Source organism: Leucopleurus acutus (assembly GCF_964270905.1).
Source record: "Leucopleurus acutus genome assembly, chromosome: 12".
In the NCBI taxonomy this organism is placed as follows: Eukaryota; Metazoa; Chordata; class Mammalia; order Artiodactyla; family Delphinidae; genus Leucopleurus; species Leucopleurus acutus.
Window position 1 is genome coordinate 46,410,103 of NC_139154.1, and position 21,150 is coordinate 46,431,252.

A 21,150-nucleotide genomic window follows, 5' to 3' on the forward strand; every position below is an offset into this window, starting at 1 on the left:
CCACCTGACTTCCTGGCGCTGTCTGCTGCCGGCTCCGATCCTTGACCTGACTGGGCCCCATCTGGGGCTGGACCAGGTTCTAATTCCTCCCACTTCTCCAAGACCACTGGCCATGAAGCTTCTCCAACAAACCTGTTTCCAGGTCTGGTGCCTCCCACTCCCCTGAGGCTGCCCCACGCTCCCTGCCTTGATTCCCTGAGGTCCTGCCAGAGGTGGACAGACCCCTCCTCCCAAGGGTGTGGTTTCCGGAGCAGAAGTTGGAAGTTGAGAGGCAGGAAGGGAGACAGAAGTTCTTAGTTTCTGACCCTAGGGGAAGAAAAGATTGGCCCAGCGGAACATAATAAATTCTGGAGTAGGTGAAAAATGCAGGGAAGTCAATTTTAGATGTTGAAACAGGACAGTTTAATAGACAATAAGGTAAGTTAATTCTAACATTAATTTCCTGGGTACTCTTGGTTATGCTGTATCCCTCTGACTGTTTTTATGTTTCACTGTGGCTTTTGGTCGAAACTAACCAGGAGGACCTACCACCCCCCGCAGAAGCTTCCTGAAGAGTCTGTACTTGGGCACCAGTCTAAGCCCAGGGGGCACTCAACAAAGGCCCGCTGAGCAATGAATTGATTAGTAGGTGAGATGTGTCTTGGTGCGGGTCATCAAATCACTGGGTGAAGATTTCACGGGCTTCTTAGATGGCTGGTTCTAGCAACTAACAACCAGCTGTGTTCTTGGGCCTGGGCAGCCTGATCGCCTACACCGCCTGCGGGGCAAGCAGGGCATTTCAAAGTCCTGTAGGACGGCTCCTGCACCTTCTTCTGGACCGTGACCACCCATTCCCTTCGGAGTGGTCAGTAATACTGAGCATGCTCTCAGGCCACTTCCTAAACATCTGATGATCGGAAAAGCTGCCAATTTATCATTCACGTTCAGTGAGTCAAAGCAAATCACACAGATCGCTGGGTCTCAAAGCCAGTCTAGCCTGAGGTCTAGGAACCTCCACCGCCTGTGGGGTCCGTGTGGCCTTAGAGACCTGCGCAACTCCAAGTTCATGCTGCAGGAAGCTCGTCAAGGTCAGGAGCACCCCGTGCATCCTCACCAAGCAGTGGCACTCCACCGAAGCCCACGTGGGGTCCAGACACAGCAGCCACCGGGCCAAGGGTCTCCGGGCTGACGGGGCTTGGGGTCCTGGAGGGCGAGGGAGGAGCCACACGTCTGGACCCCACACCTGCCAGTGTCAGCAATTGAACCAGGGGCTCCAGACAAGGCAGGCTGACCTGGGGCCACAGGCCTGTCTCTGCCCTGGCCACAACCAGCCTGGGCTGTCACACGGCTGGGGACAGAGCTCCTCACTCAGGGGTCTTCCTGACCACCTCACGAGGATGCATGAGGCGGGCTCTGTAAAATGTACAGCGCTGAGCTGCTGTCGTTCCCCACAGGGCATCCACCTAAGAAAACCAAACCTGCAGACAGGCTGTCAGAGAGCAACTCTAGTGGAAAAGTTTCAAACCAAAGATTATAATACAAAAAATAAGAGGACTCAGGGACTCCCCTGGTGGCGCAGTGGTTAAGAATCCACCTGCCAATGCGGGGGACACGGGTTTGAGCCCTGGTCCGGGAAGATCCCACATGCCACGGAGCAAATAAGCCCGTGCGCCACAACTACTGAGCCTGGGCTCTAGAGCCTGCGAGCCAGAACTACTGAAGCCCGCACGCCGAGAGCCCGTGCTCCACAAGAGAAGCCACCGCAGTGGGAAGCCCGCGCACCACAATGAAGAGTAGCCCCCACTCGCTGCAACTAGAGAAAGCCCCCGCGCAGCAACGAAGACCCAACGCAGCCAAAAATAAATAAATAAAAATTAATTAATTAACTTAAAAAAAAAAGAGGATTCAGGTTGGGTTCACGCCTGGGGAATGTCTAGGCAGGACAGCATTCCTTTCATTGAAGTGCACATTTTAAAATAAAATCTACTTTTGCACTCACTTGTAGTGAGTGCAACGGATGATCTAGAAAGTAAATTTAAGAGGAGCGCTGGACTCCGGTACTGCCCCTCGCTAGCCGGGTGGCTGCCAGGTCACATAACCTCCCTGAGCTCACTTCATCATCTATGAGCGAGGGAGGGACTGACTCATCTGGAAGACCCCTCGGTCCTGACACTGGTCCTCATCAGACCTCACTTCTGAGGGCAAAGGTTGGGATTGGAGATGAACCTGGCCCCGAGAGGCCAGGGGAAGGAGAGCAGGTCAGTTCCAAGTTGGCCAGAGCGCCACGCTGCCTCCCGGGCCCTGGGCATCCCCGGACCTAGAGGCCTCATCCCCTTCCTGACCTGCACTCTCGGCTGCAGGGATGCAGAGGGAAACGGCCACATCTGGACCATGCGCTGCAGAGTCAGGTGGGTCCTGCAGGTGCCATCCATGCCAGGGAACTCCCTCCCGCCTTCCAGTGAGCACAGCTGTTTCCAGACAATTCTCCCGACAGTCCCAGGCCTTGGGTCTCCTGGAGCTCCCCCAATTCTCTAAACTTGCCTCAGCTGAAGAAAGGGCCCTCAGGGTGCTGCTGCTCTGGTCCACCCGACCTGTCTCCAGGGCTACGAGGCCCAGAAGGAATGCGGCAACCCCCCGGCGCCAGGCACGGGGGGGGGGGGGGGGGGGGGGCGCGAGAGGCTCAGCCTCCAAGTCCAGGGCACAAATCCACTAAGGCAAGGAGACCTCCAGCCGAGGAAGCAGGGGTTCGCTCTGGGGAGGAGGGCTGGGGACGGAGCAGGAGCTGCACTGCAACACGGTCCCCTGGGGTGATGGGGGCCCAGAGGTGCACAGGTGACCGGCGGGGCGGGGGAGGGTGTGGACAGCAGTCCCCGTGTGCAGCCAGGGCCGGGTGCCCCTGATCCTGGCCTGTTTCCTCGCCCGTAACATCCTCTCACATCACAACCTTACGTTCTAGACACGGTCACACACTTCACCCACCTCATCTCGTTTAATCTTCACAAGGCAGGTGACATTATTCCAATTTTACAGGAGAAGGAATTGAGATTAAGCAAGGGCTCAAAACTAGAGGATAAGGTTTCTTCCTGCACTCATCTCATTATTCTCTGGTGCAAAACCCCACCCTACAAGCACCCCTCAGCTAACTTACATATTTATAACCCCACCTTTCCCCAGAAAGGCTATTAGATATTTTCTAAAACTAAAATTAAAATTTCCACCAAAATACCAGCCCTAAAGCACTTATTGTGAGCTGCTTGCATTTTTAATCTGAAACATCTACAGATTTCCACAACTTCCATACACATGGGTGGTCATTAGCTCTAGGCTCAGAAATCCCTCAATTATGCCTGTAAGTGTGTCTCACTTAGCAAAAGGGATGTGCTCTTCCTAACACGCTTGGAAAAAATGAGTTGTGCTCCTTCGGCAGTGAGCCCCGAACAGCGCCAGCGCCGAGGAATCGACGGTGACCAGGACGCCACCGCGGAGCCCGGGAGCCCAGCGCTGCCGGAGCAGGTCCAGGTCAGGCCACGAGGATGGGTAAGCAGGGCAGCTGTCACCTCTCTAACACATCCGTTAGTACGGCCTCTCGCTACAGTTTAAGAGCTGCAGACCCAGGAAAACCTTTGGCCACCAGGAAAGGTTGAACCCTAGAGAGAATCCGAAATGTGTCTCTCACGTGACTATGACAAACGGGCTCCTCCCAGCTGAGCCTTGACCTCTGCAGGCCTGGGATGAATCTTCTGGTGCTCCCACCCCGGTGGGAGGGGCGAAGGGCTTCCTTGTCAGAACTCGTCTCTTCTCCCTCCAGGACTGCCTTCCCAGCACCCACTGCTGCGCGAATACCCTGCAACCCTCAACGCTCCAGCCACAGCCGACCCACCTGGCAGCCCCTCTTCCTGCTCAGCCTCCCATCTCCCTTCCCCACTTCTCCATCCTCCTCACACACGTCTGCCCCCTCTCTAGCACCCGGGGCACCTGCTAAGGCAGGCCCTGCTGTCCTCCTCACCCCTGTGTCCCCAGAGCCCAGCCCAGGCCTCATCCAGCACCCGGTGCTCAGGAACCCAGAGCTGCTGGGCTGGACGGACCAGGTAACGGAACCACGTCACAGACTCACCACTCACCTGACCCCTTCAGCCTCTGGCCAGCAGACAAGAAGCCAGCATAAAGTCCACCTCTGGCCCCCACCACCGCCCCAGGACCCGCCTTCTAATTAATACCCCATCTGCTGCACCCTACCCTAAGAGCAGAGAGGAATGGGGCTCGGTCACTCCCCCAGGACGGAGCAGACCCCCAGGACAGCAGGTGGGGGACAGTCCAGGAGATATCCAGAGTATAAGGCAGAGCATACAAAGCGGTGAAGAGAAGGGTGGGGATGGGTGGCGGGGTCTCATTCATTCAGGAAGAGGTTAGATGGCTTCACACATGCGCCAGAGAGAGATGGGGTCTTGGAAACATGACGACGGGGCTCTGATACCACGGTCAGTGAACAAGCGTGGTCCGAAGGCTTCTGCCCTCTCTAGTCATCCAAACAACGTATTTGGAGAGTTTCAGCTCCACTTTCCAGTTCTGAAAGTGAGCAGGAGCCCCGATGCGCAGACCCTCACTCCTGGCTCTTCCCAGTGGTCCGGGGCCAGCGACGGCCGTCCACACTAGACGGGTGATGCCCGCCACATCTCCAAGACTGAGAAGCCCTGCTCTGGGGTGCCGTCGAGGTTAGCTCTTCGCGTCCCAGTGGGCTCCTTTAGACTGGGCAGCAGTCTTATTTCAAACAAATTGTTCTTTTTTTCTTTTAAACACAAGGTTTTAAAAATAATGAATAAAATGAATGCTTCTCCCAAGTGGGTAAAGATTCAGCTTCATCTAACCCATGGCAGCTGGATAATGTGTTTACAATACACCCCAGCTCAGAATTGCAACCGTGAGAAAATTCCTTTACAAGATCCTTCCTCTTGGAATCTGATGAGTCACAATGTCCCACACATTTTCTAACAGCCCACAGGGACAGGGACTGCTCTTAGTGGGGCTTTAAAATGGAAGTCAGCCCATCAGAGGCAGGCTGGTGGCTCAAATGCCTAGGCTGACCTCTCCCTATAAACTCATTCCGGCCTGCAGATTCCAGAACATTCCCAAACAGGGGAGAAGAGACCGAGGGAGAGACAGCAGCTCTGGGGTGTCAGTGTCCATGTCAGCTGCCCTCGGAGACCTTGTGATGCTCTGCTGCTGGGGGGAGGCCCCTGTTCATTATAGCTAACCTAGATGTTTTCCAAAAAAACTCTCCAAGGAGCTGCAGGGCAGGAAGGAGCGGGGAGAAGGCACCTCTGAAGGCAACCAGCCCCCCCAACCTAAGGAAGACTGGCCGGAGCCTGCGGTGGCAGCCACACAGCGCCCGTGGGGTCCCCACCTGTGGAGCCATGCTCCCTGCAGACACTTGGAGGGGCCCAGTAGTGGGTGAACACATGGCAAAGAGGTTGGGCCACGCCATCACAGAGACCTCCCACACCACCAGCAGGCTGTGTGACCTGGAGCAAGTCACTTAACCTCTCTGAGACTTGGCTTCCTCATCCTCACCGTAACCCTGACGGCTGTTCCACTAAGATTAAAAGAGATTCTAGGCAACACCACCTAACAGAGGGCTTGGCGTAAAATATGTTCTAAATGACTTTTTTTTTTCCTTTTCTTCCAGAAAGGAGAAAGAAAATTGGGACCTAATAATAATACTTTAATGAAGTTTTACAAGAGACTTCACATTCATTATCTTATTTGTTTGTCACAACAGCAAAGTTTTCTTATTCTCATTTTGTAGAAGAGACTTGAAGCCCAGAGAAATTAGGTTATGAGCCCACAGTCTCCCAGCAATGCTGAAACTGGAACCCAGATCTCCTTCCTCTTTTCTTCCCCCTACAAACACAGAATTTAAATTTCAAGACATTAAAAAAGCTCTGTCCCAGCCCAGAGGACTGAATGTCAGAAGCCAGCCTGACCAGGCACACGTGGCCTGGGGGCAGATCCGCCGCTGCCTTCTTGGCCAGCAAGCACACCACCCAAACACGAGTCCAGGGCCCCCTTCCCTATGTTCCTGTCTCCTTAGCTGGGTTGTGATGAGGGTCGGCAGAGGTTGGGCGAAGTCCTAGGTGCTGGAGGTCCCCAGGGAGCATAGAACCCAGTGAAGACCTGGAGCATCTCTGTGGGTTGGGGGGGGTCCGTAGACAGCGGGGTGACGCTCCCGTGCTGCCCCAGAGCAAGCTCCAGCATCTCTCTGTCAAGAGGCGACTGGGGTCTCCAGTAAATACAACCCTGCTTGACACAATGCAAGGTTCAAGCCTTGGGGCACTGTGACATGCCCTTCCAAGCCAGACATTTGTCAGGTTTCCACCACGTGCCTCAAAAGGACTTCCAGAAGCTTCCTACTTGTCTAATAGCTGGGACATGCCTCTGCTAAGAGATATGCAATGTTCACCCTCTTCCAAAACAAAGATGACTTCCAGATAGGCATCCACCCATCTCGACATGTGACACAAGGTCCCTCATGACCTGCTGGGTGGCCAGAACAGCTTCCCAGGTTGTGTACTGCACACCCCTAGGGGCACCACTCCAGACTCAGGCACGATGGCTCCCCCAGAGACGTGGAACAGGGAAGCCCTGACCATTGGGCTCCAGTGTCACTCTTATGTCTTGTATCTGCCCACCAGGCTCCCTTCACTCCAGCCACACTGGGCACCTCTCCAATCCTCTAACAAGATGTGCTATTTCAGGGCTCTACAGCTCTAACCAGAACATCCTGCCCCTGCTGCCCACACACCCCCGCCCTGGCCAATGGAGGGCTACACATTGCAATGATGCCTTGATTTAACCAGGTCAAGCACAAGCACACACCACACACCTGGCCCTTAGTCATCCCTCAGGAACTGTTAGTTGTTGTTACTATTTCAAGATTATCTCCAACACCCCTCCCTGATTCCCCAAACGGAACCATCCAACCAACCATCTGTCCATCCATCTATTCATTCACAGATTTACTGAATGCCCACCCTGTGCCAGGTTGGTACTTGGTATTTAGCAGTGAATGAGGCAGAAAAAGTCGCTGCTATCATGGAGCTGATGATCTGGTAACAGACAAATAAGAAATAAGTGATTCAACAATCAGAGTACCAAAATTCAGCAGACAATAAAAATGATAAAGTGACTGGGCGGCTGCTTCAGACTGAGTGAGGGAGACTGCTGGCCCATTTCTTCACTCCCCTGTAAAGTACTGTTCAGCTTTGCCATAGCCTCAGGGAGAGCGACGTGCTCCTCCCTCCTGCTGACTCGGACTGTGCGATTGGCTTTGGCCAAATGGATGTCAGTGCATATGACATAAGCAGATTTTTGAAATACACTTGCTTTCCCCTTTGTGCTTTTGCTGTCACCATGAGAACAACATGCACCAGAAGTTCAAAGGTCCAGCAGAATGAGAGGCTCATGGAGCAGAACTAAACTCAAGCTGCAGCTTGTAGCCAAACCCAGCTGAGCCCAGCCTAGATCAGCCACACCCCAGCCAACCCGCACACATGTGAGCGAGAAATATGTGGTTGTGAGCCACTGAGCTCTGAGTTGTTTGTTACAAAGCATTAGGTGAAAACAGCTGACTATGGTTAGGTGGTTAGGACTGGTCTCCCTGAAGCAGTGTCACTTAAACTAGAATATGAATAACAAAAAAGTCCCAGTCACAGGAAAAATCAGGAGAAAGAGCCTTCTGGATGGAGAATATACCGGTGCAAAGGCCCTCTTTCCCATGAGACACTCACCCACCTCCTGATGCATCTGCATATATCGCCCCGACAAGGAGGCAAGGAGCACCTGAGGTCAGGGTGTGTCTTTTACATTTGCAGCCGCAGGGCCTGGCACAGCTACTGGCACAGAGCAGAAGTCAGCTGCACGAATGACTATAGTAGAAAAAAGCTGAAAGAACAGTCCATTCTCCACTGAGGTGTCCCCTTTAATGAGAGCTAAAATCCAGCTACAGAAAGGCTGAGCAGCAGTTCTTAACTGGGGTGGGGGGCGATCTGGGCCCCCTGAGGAACATTTGGCAGTGTGTCTGGGGACGTTTTTGATTGTCACGACTGAGGGGGAGGATGCTCCTGGCATCTACTGGGTGGAGGCCAGGGATGCTGCTGAACACCCTCCAGTGCACAGGGCAGTCCCCACAATGAGGAGTTGTCCGGCCCCAAAGGTCAATAGATATGAGGTCGAGAAACCCTGGCCCAGGCAATGCCTTCTTCCTTTTTGATTCCTGAGTCTTCACTTGAAACTTTCTCAAGCTTTTGGATTAAGGAACTCTGAGGACAAAGACGGCACAAGAAGATTTATTTTTATATCAATCATAGACTTCATGGGCTAAGAGGAAAACACTACCGATACTTGTTGGACATAAGGACACAGTAGCTCGATAAATGCACCCACGATGGAAGGCAGGCCCAAATCACAGGGGTAGAGACGACTAAGACCAGAGAAGACCACCTGGTCTGTCTCCCTGGAGGGGCAGCTGCAGAAATGAACATCTCACAGTTGGCATTTGATACTGACCAAGGAATTATTCGCTTGAAGTCTGTGGACCAGGTTAGGGGGAGTCAGTGGACCCCTAAAATTAGGGGCAAAGTGTTTCACCCTTTTCTGGGGAGCAAAGTCCATTGCTTTCACCAGATTCTCCAAAAGGTCTGTTAGCCCAGATGATTAAGAACCACAAAACGAATCAAAAGCTCCCCATTTCCTCTTGTGGCTTCTTGGCAGAAACAGAAAACATCAGGTCACAGCCCTTTGTGTCTTTTCTTACACATGTGACCCTATTAGTCACCTCGGTCTTTTTCTGCAGGCCAAATAACTCCCCTTCTACTTAAAGGAATCTATTTTTAAAATGTTTAATCACATTTGGCTTCAGATTTTTTTTTTTTAACTCCTGAGTTCTCGCTGAGTGGTGGACCCCATGTTGGGTCCTGGAAAGTAAAAAAGAACCTCAAGAGCTCACATCTACTAGGGGTAAAGAAGCTACAGGAAGGACTTCCCTGGTGGTCCAGCGGTTACTCCTCCGTGCTCCCAATGCAGGGGGCCCAGGTTTGACCCCTGGTCAGGGAACTAGATCCCGCATGCTGCAACTAAGAACCCACACGCCACAACTAAAGATCCTGCACGCTGCAATGAAGATCCCACGTGCAGCATGCAGCTAAGACCCGGCCCGGCCAAATAATCAACCAACCAACCAGTATAAAAAAAAGAAGCTACAGGAAAGGGAGGAAGCATAGATTGATTCTGAGGTAGAGGAGGACAGGTCGGCAAAGGTGTTATTTTCTACTGTACAGCAAAGTTATTCAGTTATACATATATACACTCTTTTTTATATTCTTTTCCATTATAGTTTATCATAGGATACTGAATATAGTTCCCTGTGCTATACAGTAGGCCCCACGAGGAAGTAAAACGGGCTGGACACACTCAATTGTGGGTTTTCACAAATATTGACAACACGGAGCTTTTATATACATATTAATACATGGATGCTGGATGGTAAAAGCAATTTAAACCAATTTCTCACTGAGGACCACTGTTAAATAAAGGAGAGGTGAGTAGTAATAAACTATACGCTTATGCGAGTTACCAGAACAACGAAAGGGTTCCACACTGCCTGCTCTGGTCTTCTCACCTCTAAGTAATCCTACCTGCATTTAGTGCAGAGATCCTGACTTTCCGGAATTGTCTTTGAGTGAACTTGAGAACAAAGGTACCAGCCCAGAGGAACATGTAATCTGGAGACAGAAGAAGAGTTCTAGAATCCCAGCAGTATGCTCATCACACAAACTTAGCAAAATGAGAAAGGGATCCCCAATTTCACAAGCACACTGAAGCCCCTGCAAATATGGAACAGAGCAAACTCGGGATTCCGAGGACTTCGTACCTCTCAATTCAAGATGACTCATATCTTGAGAGTAAAACTTTTTGCAGACTCTCAGCTGCAGAAACCAGCGTCACAGCTTTCTCCTTGGGGATTCAACTGCCTCTCTTCTCTCCCTGAGTGCTTCTGAGGGATTACTCAGCATCCCTCAGCCCTGTAGCCTCTCAGAGCCTGCCTGGAGACATCTGGGATGTGGTTTCTTAGTCACTGGTTCTGACTTGACCCTTCAGTGCTTATTCCTTAGTTGCTATTTCTCTAGTTTCTGATCCAGGTGTGTTGGCATCCAAAGGAAAAATGATTAAGACTCAGGAATCTAAATGTCACACTCCCCCAGGTGATTCTCTTTTATTCATTGTTCTAGGTGGTGTAGTAAATAGCAAAACAAAGCCAAGATCCTCCAACCTTCCTGGTTCTTTAAACCAAACTATAAACATATGCGATCACTTTACGTTATCTCCCTATGCCTATTGCCTATTCTTCTTCCATCCGTTTTTTCTCTTTCCTTTTCTAACAATCTTCTGATCCTTAGTGCACCCTCACCCAGAGTTACTGCACTTCCTTACCGTCTTTCCCTATCTGACCAGCATCTCTTCCATACGTTCAAAGCCACATCCACTGAGATGTTTTCCATCTGTTCACCCTGTTTCATGTGTCCTACATTTCATTCAGTTCCCTGGTTTTCAATTCAGATCTTAAGTCATTTTCCAAGTTTCCTTCTGACTGTCCCAACCCTGTTTCCCACTGCCCCCCATCTCCCTGCTCTTGGTAGAGCTAGTACACACTCGCATCAGACACTCCACAGCCCGGGCCTCTCCATGCACTGTCTTGGTCACATGACAAACAAAAACTTTCAAATTCCACGATCCGAGCCTCAAGCCCTGGCAAACTATCACCTCTCCTAAATCTCTTCAGCCTCAAGTGTCTTGAATTAGCGCCACCTGAGTGGGCTCCCCTCCCCCTCCCTCAGGGGCTCCCAGCCCTGCACCACCTGAGAATCACCTGGGGGCCATGCCTGGGCAGCATCCCAAAACAGTGAAACCTGAGGCCCAGACATGGCACCGTTAAAAACCTCCCAGGTGACTATATATGTGTAGCTCATGGTCAGTGGGAACACCCAAGTCTGTCACAGTCTCCCCAGCCATCCCCGAGCTGAAGGTCCCATTTCTGCCTGCCAAGGGTTGGGACCACAGCTCACCCGACTGTGTACCTCAGATAATTAGCACCCAGGCTTGCGTATGTCTGAAGTAACCCTTTGTTGACTGACTGTTCTCCCTGTCGCTGGTGCTCCTTTCTGCACCTCCAGCGGGTCATTCATTCCATCTGGTCTTTCTGGGTCTTCCTCATCGACCTCCTCTTGCCATCACCTGGCCCAAACCCTCACCTCCCACAAGCCTGGGCACAGACTCATTTCCCTGGCCCCTCTCTGGTCCTGTTAACCCACCCCCTGGTATCAGGTTAATCTTCCAAACTTAGCTTTTTGCAAGTTCCACCACCTGCTCAAAACACCTCAAGAGCTGACAATTTTCCGAAAAGTAAAGCTCAAAATCCTCATTCTGGCATTTGAGGTCCTACATACTCTGGCCCCTGTGACCTTTTCTAAATATCGCCCACAGTCCCCTGATGTAAACCATCTGCTTTAGCCAAGGTGATGTCCCCAGCGTTGTCACCCAGCAGGCACTCCTGACCTCAGCATATGTTGCAGCCCACACTCCGAGGGCCCTCAAACTTTTCCACTGAAGTACGTGGAGAGGAAGCTTCACCTCTTCCCTTGCTGGGGCACGTGGCTTTTGCATTCTATTCCATAAAAATCCATGCTTGTAATTACTATTTTTTTTTTTTTTTGGTCACGCCATGTGGCATGTGGGATCTCAGTTCCCCGACCAGGGATCAAACCCGCACACCCGTCAGTGGAAGCTCGGAGTCCTAACCACTGGACTGCCAAGGAAGTCCCTGTATTACTATTTTTAAACGTCTTAAAATGTTTGCCTTTGAGTAAAACACATGTGTCTGTGTTATATTACACGCTCTGCTAGGGTGGGGACAAGATCTGTTCCAATCACCACTGTGTAGCCAGCACTGGACAAACACCTGGCACATAGGAGGTGCCCAGTGACTACTGGGTGAAGGAATGAATAGTGGGGGAAGGAGGGAGGGGATGAAGGAAGAGAGGGAGAAAAGGAAAAAGGTGAGAAGGGCAGAGGGAGGGCAGATGTTAACACCGATGCCATAGTTATCCTGAGGCCTCAAGTACACCATAGTCGTAGACAAGCACACCCCTGCATCCTCCAACGTGAGAAGCACCCCACCTGAACTGGTCCGCGACTGTATCCCCCATCACCTTCAGCCCTTCCCTCAAGATCTAGCTAAACCCTGCCTGCTCCGCAAAGCCTTCCCGGATGGCCCCGCCCCTGAGCTATCACACTCTCCTCGTGTTTCTCCTCTAGTTTCTTAACGAGGAAATAAGTGCAAGGTAAGTCATTAAGAGAAAAAAAAAAGTTTAAATACACAGCCACACTCTGCTCTCATTTTCAGAGTAGAAGTGAAACAGGGCAGGAGCAGAAACAACAAAACATCAACAGTGGTCACCGTGTAAGGGAGGGAGATTTAGGACGATTTCTCTTTTCTTCTTTTTGCCTCATCTTTCTGCAGCTAATCTCTCTGTAGAGGCAAGAAAGACAAGGGGCACCATCTGAAGTTTCTACTGTTCCATCCACTCGCTTGGAACACCCTGACCGTCAGCAGACCTGGGGACCCTTAACATCTTTTTTTTTTTAATTTATTTATTTTGGCTGCGTTGGGTCTTCGTTGCTGTGCACAGGCTTTTTCTAGTTGCGGCGAGCGGGGGCTACTCTTTGTTGTGGTGCGCGGGCTTCTCATTGCTGTGGCTTCTCTTGTTGCGGAGCACGGGCTCTAGGCGGGCGGGCTTCAGTAGCTGTGGCTCGCGGGCTCTAGAGTGCAGGCTCAGTAGTTGTGGTGCACGGGCTTAGTTGCTCCGCGGCATGTGGGATCTTCCCGTACCAGGGCTCGAACCCGTGTTCCCTGCGTTGGCAGGCGGATTCTTAACCACTGCGCCACCAGGGAAGCCCCCGGGGACCCTTAGAAACAGAGACTCCTCTTCACGGAAACTCCCTCCTTGCACTCAGAGGCCCTCAGTAAACACCCCGTGGTGGGGAGCCCCACCCCAGAGCGCTGAGAACCTCCCCTGGGCACCTGTTTCTACGGGACACACCTCGCCTCCTGCCAGACTTCTCAAAGGGCCAGCTGCGAAGATAAACCTTCCGACAGCCTTCAAACAAGATCCGGGCGCAGCACCCGAGGGCCTCGCCCCCCGCCCTCCCGCTCTGCTCGGCGAAGGGCGGGGATTTGGAACCACCAGGAGTGAAGGGAGACGCCCCCGCCCAGAGCTGCCCAGCCAATCGTCTGTCACTCATCGTTCAGTGCCAACACGTGCAAAGGAGGCCCCCTCTCGTAAACTGGAGCTGGTTCGGGTTATCCCCACAGAATCACGATCTCCTCTCACTAATGAGCCTTCCCTGGGGAAAGGCAGGGGCAAGGTGGCTGCAGTCAGTCGCGATGGTTCCACACAGAGTAATCGCTGCTGGCATAGAGGGCCTCTCGCCATCGCCCTCGAGGTCCCTTACAAACAATGCACACAGCTCACTTGGTTCTTAGGACCTGGTTTTCTTCCTCTTTCCTCAAATGCTTTGTCCACCCGTGAGTGCTACCCCCGTCCTTTCCCTCAGAGACCGGCCACCCAGCTGGCAGGGATTTTCTCACCCTGGGAACACACATAACCCAGGTTTCCAAAAGAGCTCTAAAACCATCCCCTGGCTTCCGGAGAAGTTCCCGACTTTAAAAATATTTCCCTTCGGTTTTTGCCTAATTTCCCCACTAATCGGCCTTACACTTTTTTTTTTTTTTGCGGTACGCGGGCCTCTCACTGTTGTGGCCTCTCCCGTTGTGGAGCACAGGCTCCGGACGCGCAGGCTCAGCGGCCATGGCTCACGGGCCCAGCCACCCCGTGCCATGTGGGATCTTCCCGGACCGGGGCACGAACCCGTGTCCCCTGCATCGGCAGGCGGACTCTCAACCACTGCGCAACCAGGGAAGCCCGGCCTTACACTTTTGACACATAAGAGACCAGATCTTCTCCCCACCTGAGTGGAGGACTGAGGCCCATATCAGCATCACCAGTGGTCTGCCCACAAGGGCATCCGAGTCTCTCCCAGCTCACGGCCGGCACCACACTTCCTGTGGCATCCTTCCTCTATGGGCCCCCGAGAACCATCTGTCCCTACCCTTCCCAATTACACACACACACACACACACACACCATCTCTCAGTAAGGTAAACACGCAGGGAGAGTAAAACACAACAGTTAGGAACTGGGCTTGAATTCCAATTCTACCACCACTGGCTGTGGCCTTGGGAGATGTAACCACTGCTCTAAGCTTGCTCCCTCCCCTATGAAATGAGAATAACATGATTCCTACCTCAGGGTGGGTTTGAGAATTTGTGAAGACGACGCATGGAACGCACCTGGCACGGTACTGTGCTGGGCACACAGCAAGTCTTAATAAGTGTGGGCTATTATGATTAGGTGTACGATAAATTCCCAGAATCACCACAAAACTTTGTTCCCAATTCTCCAGCTCTCTTCATCTCCTTTAATACGTCTTCTCAACACCTGGGAAGGCGGTAAGTACCAACGGCTCCCAAACCTGTTCGAAGGTTCTACCCTCAGACATTCTGCTTTAGTATATTTGGTGGAGGGCCAGGAATCTGCATTCTGAAAAGCACTCCTCCCCCACCCAGGAGATTCCAACGCCACCAGTCCTGTAACCTGATTGCTGCATTTTACTATTTAAATACGAGTCTGTGTCCCTTGGCGCTGTCCTGTAAAGTTCATCCTGATATGAACTCACATTGTCCCTCCCTATGGCTCTCAACTGTTTTCCCGCTGCCACGGCCCTCCCCCATTGCCCGTCAGCTCTCCCCGAGTCCTCTGCGTGCCAGCTGGGCTGCAAGGCTGCTGACGCAGCTCCATCCCAGGACCCTGCTCCCAGCTGAAGGGCTCAGTCCCTCTCCTGTCCCTCTGCCCAATCCCTATTGGGAAGCCCCTCGCGGCAATGCCAGCAGCTGCGAGAGCCAACTGCCCAGACCACACTTATCAAGTACTTTCCTAGCCCACAGTGCTCTGCCTGCTGTGTGGGGACACCAGTAAACCCCCAGCCATTCGTCAACAAGTCCTCCTCCAGCCCCTACCCGGGAGGCAGAGTGACACCACGCAATGAACAACAGCCCTGGAGCCAGACAAGTTCCTGATTATCATTCCTTAGCAAGTCCCCTAAATCAGGGGCCCTGGTACATTGCAAAAGTTACCAAAATGGGACACAGAGACAGAAAGTGAGCAAATGCTGCCAGGAAAGTGGCGCCAACAGACTTGCTTAACGTAGAGTTGCCACAGACCTTCAGTCTGTAAAACACACAATGTCTGAGAACTGCAATAAAGCAAAGTACAATAAAGTGAGGTATGCCTGTATGCATCTTCAACTTAATATAGTCTACTTCAAATATTATTACTTTACATATAGTATAACGGTATATTTTCATTTCTTGCCTGTCTTTTGTTCTATTGTTGTCATACATTATTCTTCTATGTTATAAACTCCACAGTACCTCATTTATATTTTTGCTTTACATAGTCTTTTAAAAAGAGATTAAAAATGAGAAAAAATAACTTTCATTTTCCCCCAGATTTACTAATTAGAGGCCTCTTCATTCTTCTGTGCAGTCCACATTTCTATTTAGTATCATCTTTCTTCTGCTTGAAAAATTTTCATTTATATATATATATATATTTTTTTTTTTTTTTTTTTTTTTTTTTTTTGCTGTACTTGGGCCTCTCACCGTTGTGGCCTCTCCCGTTGCAGAGCACAAGCTCTGGACGCGCAGGCTCAGCGGCCATGGCTCACGGGCCCAGCCTCTCCGCGGCATGTGGGATCTTCCCGGACCGGGGCACGAACCCATGTCCCCTGCATTGGCAGGCGGACTCTCAACCACTGCACCACCAGGGAAGCCCCCATTAATACTTTTTGTGGTGCAAGTCAGCTTGTGATGAATTCTCTCCATTTTAATTTGTCTACAAAGAAGGCTTCACTTCACGTTCATTTTTTGAAGGACATTGGGTATAGAATTATAGATTGACCTATTTTTCAGTTCTATTGTCTTCTGCCCTGAATAATTTCTGGCTAGACATCTACAATCATTCTTATCTCTGTTCCTCTATGTAATGTGTCTTTTTTTTCTTTCTTTCTGGTAGTTTTTATGAGTTCCTCCTTAACTACTAGTATTAAGCCACTTGATTATGATGTGCCTTGGTATGATTCTCTTTATTTTTACTCTTTATATTTATTTGAGTTATTTTGAGCTTCTTGAACTGTGGATTTATAGTTTTCATCAAATTTGGAAATTTTTTCACTATTAGAAAAATGCTTTTTCTGTCTTCTCTCTGTTCTTCTTCTGGGACTCTGCTGCTCGCACTGCCTACAGAATGGAGTCAAAGCAATCTCAAATCGCTTTCTAGGTCATCCACTTGAGATCCAAACTGCCTTCCAGCCTTCTTTTTTACTATCTCATACACCCAATTCTGCAGTCAAAAGTTCTGTGTGTGTGTGTGTGTGTGTGTGTGTATGCATCCTCACACCACTGCCCACCAGCAACTGTCTCTGCCCCTTACCAATCCAGGGCTCAAAATCTAATTTCCCCTTCATGGCACACCTCAGTACTGCCTCCTCCGTGGGAACTTTCCCAAGCAAGACAGAATGATGCCTTTTCTCTGTACTCTCACAGGTCTTGTCTGTCACAGTGGCTCCTTGAGAGCTTGCGGACATCCTGTCAAGTCATTTTGGGATGAGTCCCACCCTCAGACCCAAAAGAAAGAAAGCTATTGGACCCTGTGATGGGAGTAAGAGCGATGTTCTGTCAAAATGCGCCTATGCGAGACTTTGCTGAGGAAGAAGTTGAGCACACAGTATTTTAGGAAAGAGTGAGTCAGGCAGCATCTCTCCTTTTTCCAAAGGGAAAAATGAGACACACAGCAGATTAAGTCAATTATACTGAGCCAGAGGAAATATCCTCCAAGGATCTTCACTCTCAGACCAGTCTCTCAATGTAGCTCTCAAGAGCTGGAAAAAAAACATTCCAGCTTCCGACGTGCTTCTTATAAAACCAGGGGGGCAGGAGTAGGCAATCACGTTCCAGGAAGCTACTCAGCTCTTGGATCCAGTTCTCTGGGGAGAGAACCCTGGCCTGGTAAGGTGTGGGAGGCCCCAAGAAAGCAAACAGAATTCCCCAAATTAGAAGAACAAAAGCAAAATGGACCACGCAACCAAGAGCAGCTCACCAGCAGAAGACATGAAGCCTGAGGCCATCCCAGTTTTACACTGGAAAGTCTTTCAATGGCCCAGAACTCCACACCATTCCTTCAAACACGCCCACACCAGGTGACCTGCGCTCCTTCCATCTCCACCTCTCATTCTCCCCACACAACCACATGCTCAACAGCCTCCTACCTGAACAACTTCCTCCTACCACCCCAATGGCCCCTCACTCACTCCTTTCACTCCATTACCCCAATGTCACCTGCCTTCAATGCCCACCTACCCCTCCCAGCCACCTGCCTTGGACGCTCCCGTCTCCACAGAAGTTCCCGAAGCAGAGCCACTCTGGCTACTCCGGAACAGACTCTCCATCTCCTGCCTGCTTCCTGCTCCTGTCACGGGACCCTGCCCCAGCACACAGTGGGGCACAGTGGAGCACAGAGTTCCCTCTTTGAGGGGTCAGAAGAGTACTGGCCTAGGGGCCAGGAGACCAAGGCTACAGACAGAGGCACTGAGACTGTCTGTCTGTGGGGCCTCAGGCAAGTCACTTCCCCTCTGGGCCTCAGCATCCCCTCTGGAAACGCTCAGTAATATCTCCTGGCATAAGCAGTATGGGCAGCAGGGGCAGCAAGCAGCAGGAACAAGATCCTCTTAGGTGCAAACCCCAAGCCCTCCAGATCTGTAAATACCACTCAGGCACAATGCAGTCTGGCACCTCCCAACAGGGATACAGTCCGGGGTTTTACATAGTGACAGGTAAGCATATCATCATAGTAACACCTGCATCTGAATGGGGCTTGTGGTTTACAAAGTGCTTCCACTCATCCTCTCATTACAACCTTGGCCACAACCCTGGAGGAGCGAGCGCGTATCACCAGCACGGCAAGATCATGAAGTGAGCGCTATTCTAAGAGCTTTACTAGCTCGTTGAGAGATTTAGTAACGAAGGCCCAGAGAGGACTAAGCAAGGTGACCAAGATCTCAGAGCTGGAAGAGGCAGATCCAGCCGCTGGAGCCCAGCACCCGGCCTGGCGGCTGGCTCGTGCTCACGGGGCTCCCACCCTCTATTCTCCTCACTTACTGAGGAGGAAACCAAGCTCAGCAACATCAAATGGTTTTCCTGAGACCTGCGCCCACAGGGGCAGAGTTTGAACTCCACTCCTGTTCACTGAAGAGTTGGTCATAAAACGGGCAAAGTCACAAACACAAAGGATGTCAGCGCTCGGCGGGTATGTGGACACTACGACGCTTCCTCTCAGCTAGAGGAGCGGCTGCAGGTGCACGCGAGGGGCCACCAGAGTGGACCCCGTGTGGGGGCCCCTGGCTGAAGGAGGGAAGGGCTGCAGTTCATGGGGACACGTCACCACCTCGAGGGGGACACCAGCTACCGGAGAGGAATGTGTGGACATTAGCGCTGACAGGTTTGCTTCGCTGATCTGCCGAAACTTACATACACAACCTCTCAATCCTAAATGTACATATATCACATAAAAATGCAAATTCACAGAATGCTCTCTGGAAGTATACCCACCACACACTTCGCAACGGCTGCCTACGGTGGGGGGGGCGGCAGAGGAAAGGGGGGCTTCTACTTTTATGCTTCGTACTTCTGTCTCAGTTGAATTATGTCTTACAATAAGCACAACACATGACATAGAAGAAAAATCAATCGTCACATCTATCGATCCGTAAAAAGGGACCCAATGTTAACAGTAGGTATCCTTGAAACATAATATTATGGGTAATATTTTCCCGTACTACTTAGTATTTCCCAGGCTTTCCACAATGAGCACATCTATTAATTTTATATTAAATAGAACCAAATGAAATGAAATTGGCATTGTTTGCACGTTGAAAGTGGTTGGATATTGGCCATTTCATGCGATTCAGCTTACTAAAAATTCATGCATCAACATTCAACAACTATTTATGGAGGGACTGCTCTGCGCCAGGTCCATATCCAGACGATTCTTTTTTTTTAAAGAAAGTAAATTTTTTAAAGAAAGTAAATAAACTTCCCTAGTGGCACAGTAATTAAGAATCCGCCTTCAAAAAAAAAAAAAAAAGAATCATCCTGCCAATGCAAGGGACACGGGTTCGAGCCCTGGTCCAGGAAGATCTCACATGCCACGGAGCAAATAAGCCCGTGCATTGCAACTACTGAGCCTGCGTTCTAGAGCTAGCAAGCCACAACTACTGAGCCTGCATGCCACAACTACAGAAGCCCACGCACCTAGAGCCCGTGTTCCGCAACAAGAGAAGCCACCACAATGAGAAGCCTGTGCACTGCAACAAAGAGTAGCCCTGGCTCACCGCAACTAGAGAAAGCCCGTGCGCAGCAGCAAAGACCCAATGCAGCCAAAAATAAATATTTATTTTTTAAAAAAAAGGTAAATAAACCAAGCTGGGCCTCCCTTGTAGGCAGGACCTGAGGTTACTGTCTCTGTATCCCCAGGAACTTGTGTAAACGTGTCCAGACCATACGTGTTTGGCTGAGTGAAAAGATAAATTTGTAGACAGAAGGACAATAGATGTCCATCAACAGGCACACGCATGCAATTATACATCCTAAGTAATCAACAACAAACACAGTATCCCTGTAGGAAAAGAAGAGGGCAGACAAAGAAGAGGACGGGTCAGATTCTGGGTAACCTGATAATCGTGCTGATCTTTATTGCTCTGGCAGGGCAACAGGAACAGAGAAGCAGTGGGAAAGGAAGAGGTATAGGGGGCGTGCAGGCTGCAGAGGGACACGGCCGTGGTCAGAGGGCAGCCCAGGGAGGCAAACATACCTCCAGCCCCGAGCAGCAGTTCCAGCGGAACGGTCCCTGGGAACAAACAGTTCCTCAGCCGCCCCAATCCCTTAAACAGCACACCCTGCCAGGCCGGGAACATTCCGTCAGTCTCTGGAGAGCTGTCCTGCCATCTAAGCAGCAGTGGGCTCCTCTATATTAACTTCAATTTTCACGTGGACTATAATTCTTTTATTAAGACCTGATGCCTAAATTTTCCAGGAGTGGAGACCACCCTCCCCACCAAACCTCAAATTACAGCTGTAGAATTTTACCTCTAGCATTTGTGTCCTGCGACAAGGCAAGATGGGCAGGGTTCTTAGAGCAGGCAGGGGGAAATGCGTGTAAAACGGAAGAAGGTGGACTTCCCTGGTGGCGCAGTGGTTGAGAGTCTGCCTGCCGATGCAGTGGACGCGGGTTCGTGCCCCAGTCCGGGAGGATCCCACATGCCACAGAGTGGCTGGGCCCGTGAGTCAAGGCCGCTGAGCCTGCACGTCCGGAGCCTGTGCTCCGCAACGGGAGAGGCCACAGCAGTAAGAGGTCCGCGTACCGCAAAAAAAAAAAAAAAAAAGGGGGGGGAGAAGGCACCCCAAGCACCACGTTTCAGTTTGCAGCCAAAGAGAAGTGCTAGCATGATGTAAGGTCTGGAAATGTCACCTGAGGACTTCTTGAAAAAGTTCAATGGGTTAGGCTGAAGAGGAGACAGAGAGAGAGCAAGATGGCTGAACTCAAATACTAGGAGGGCTGCTGGGTAGAGAACAAGAGGCAGACGTGTGCACTTCCTCTGGATAAACTAGAACCAGGACCAGATGCTAAGAGGCGGCAGGATGGGGCTCCAGTAGGAGGGCCAGGAGCAAAGCTTATCCACCCCCTGTAAAACCTGCTGACCTTACACGCACAGCTGGCAGGATCCTCTCCAAAACTTTCCTGCACATCTGCTCCGACTTCTGGAGTGTCTCCCAAAAGTCAGTTGTGTTTAGTCCCAAACCTGCTTATGTCAGTTGTTTTTTGGTATTACATTTACATAACTTACTGAAGAACCTAAACAGATAAAATATGAGTATGAAAGACAGTT

The 21,150-nt window shown here is 50.9% G+C and overlaps 1 protein-coding gene across 2 annotated transcripts in view; it reads right to left on the reverse strand.

The window, feature by feature from the left end:
* The window catches only part of ADCY3 (adenylate cyclase 3), a gene marked incomplete at its 5' end in the record, with an annotated part of 80,778 nt that overhangs the window by 48,189 nt on the left and 11,439 nt on the right, over positions 1-21,150 (reverse strand). The window lies entirely within an intron of this gene.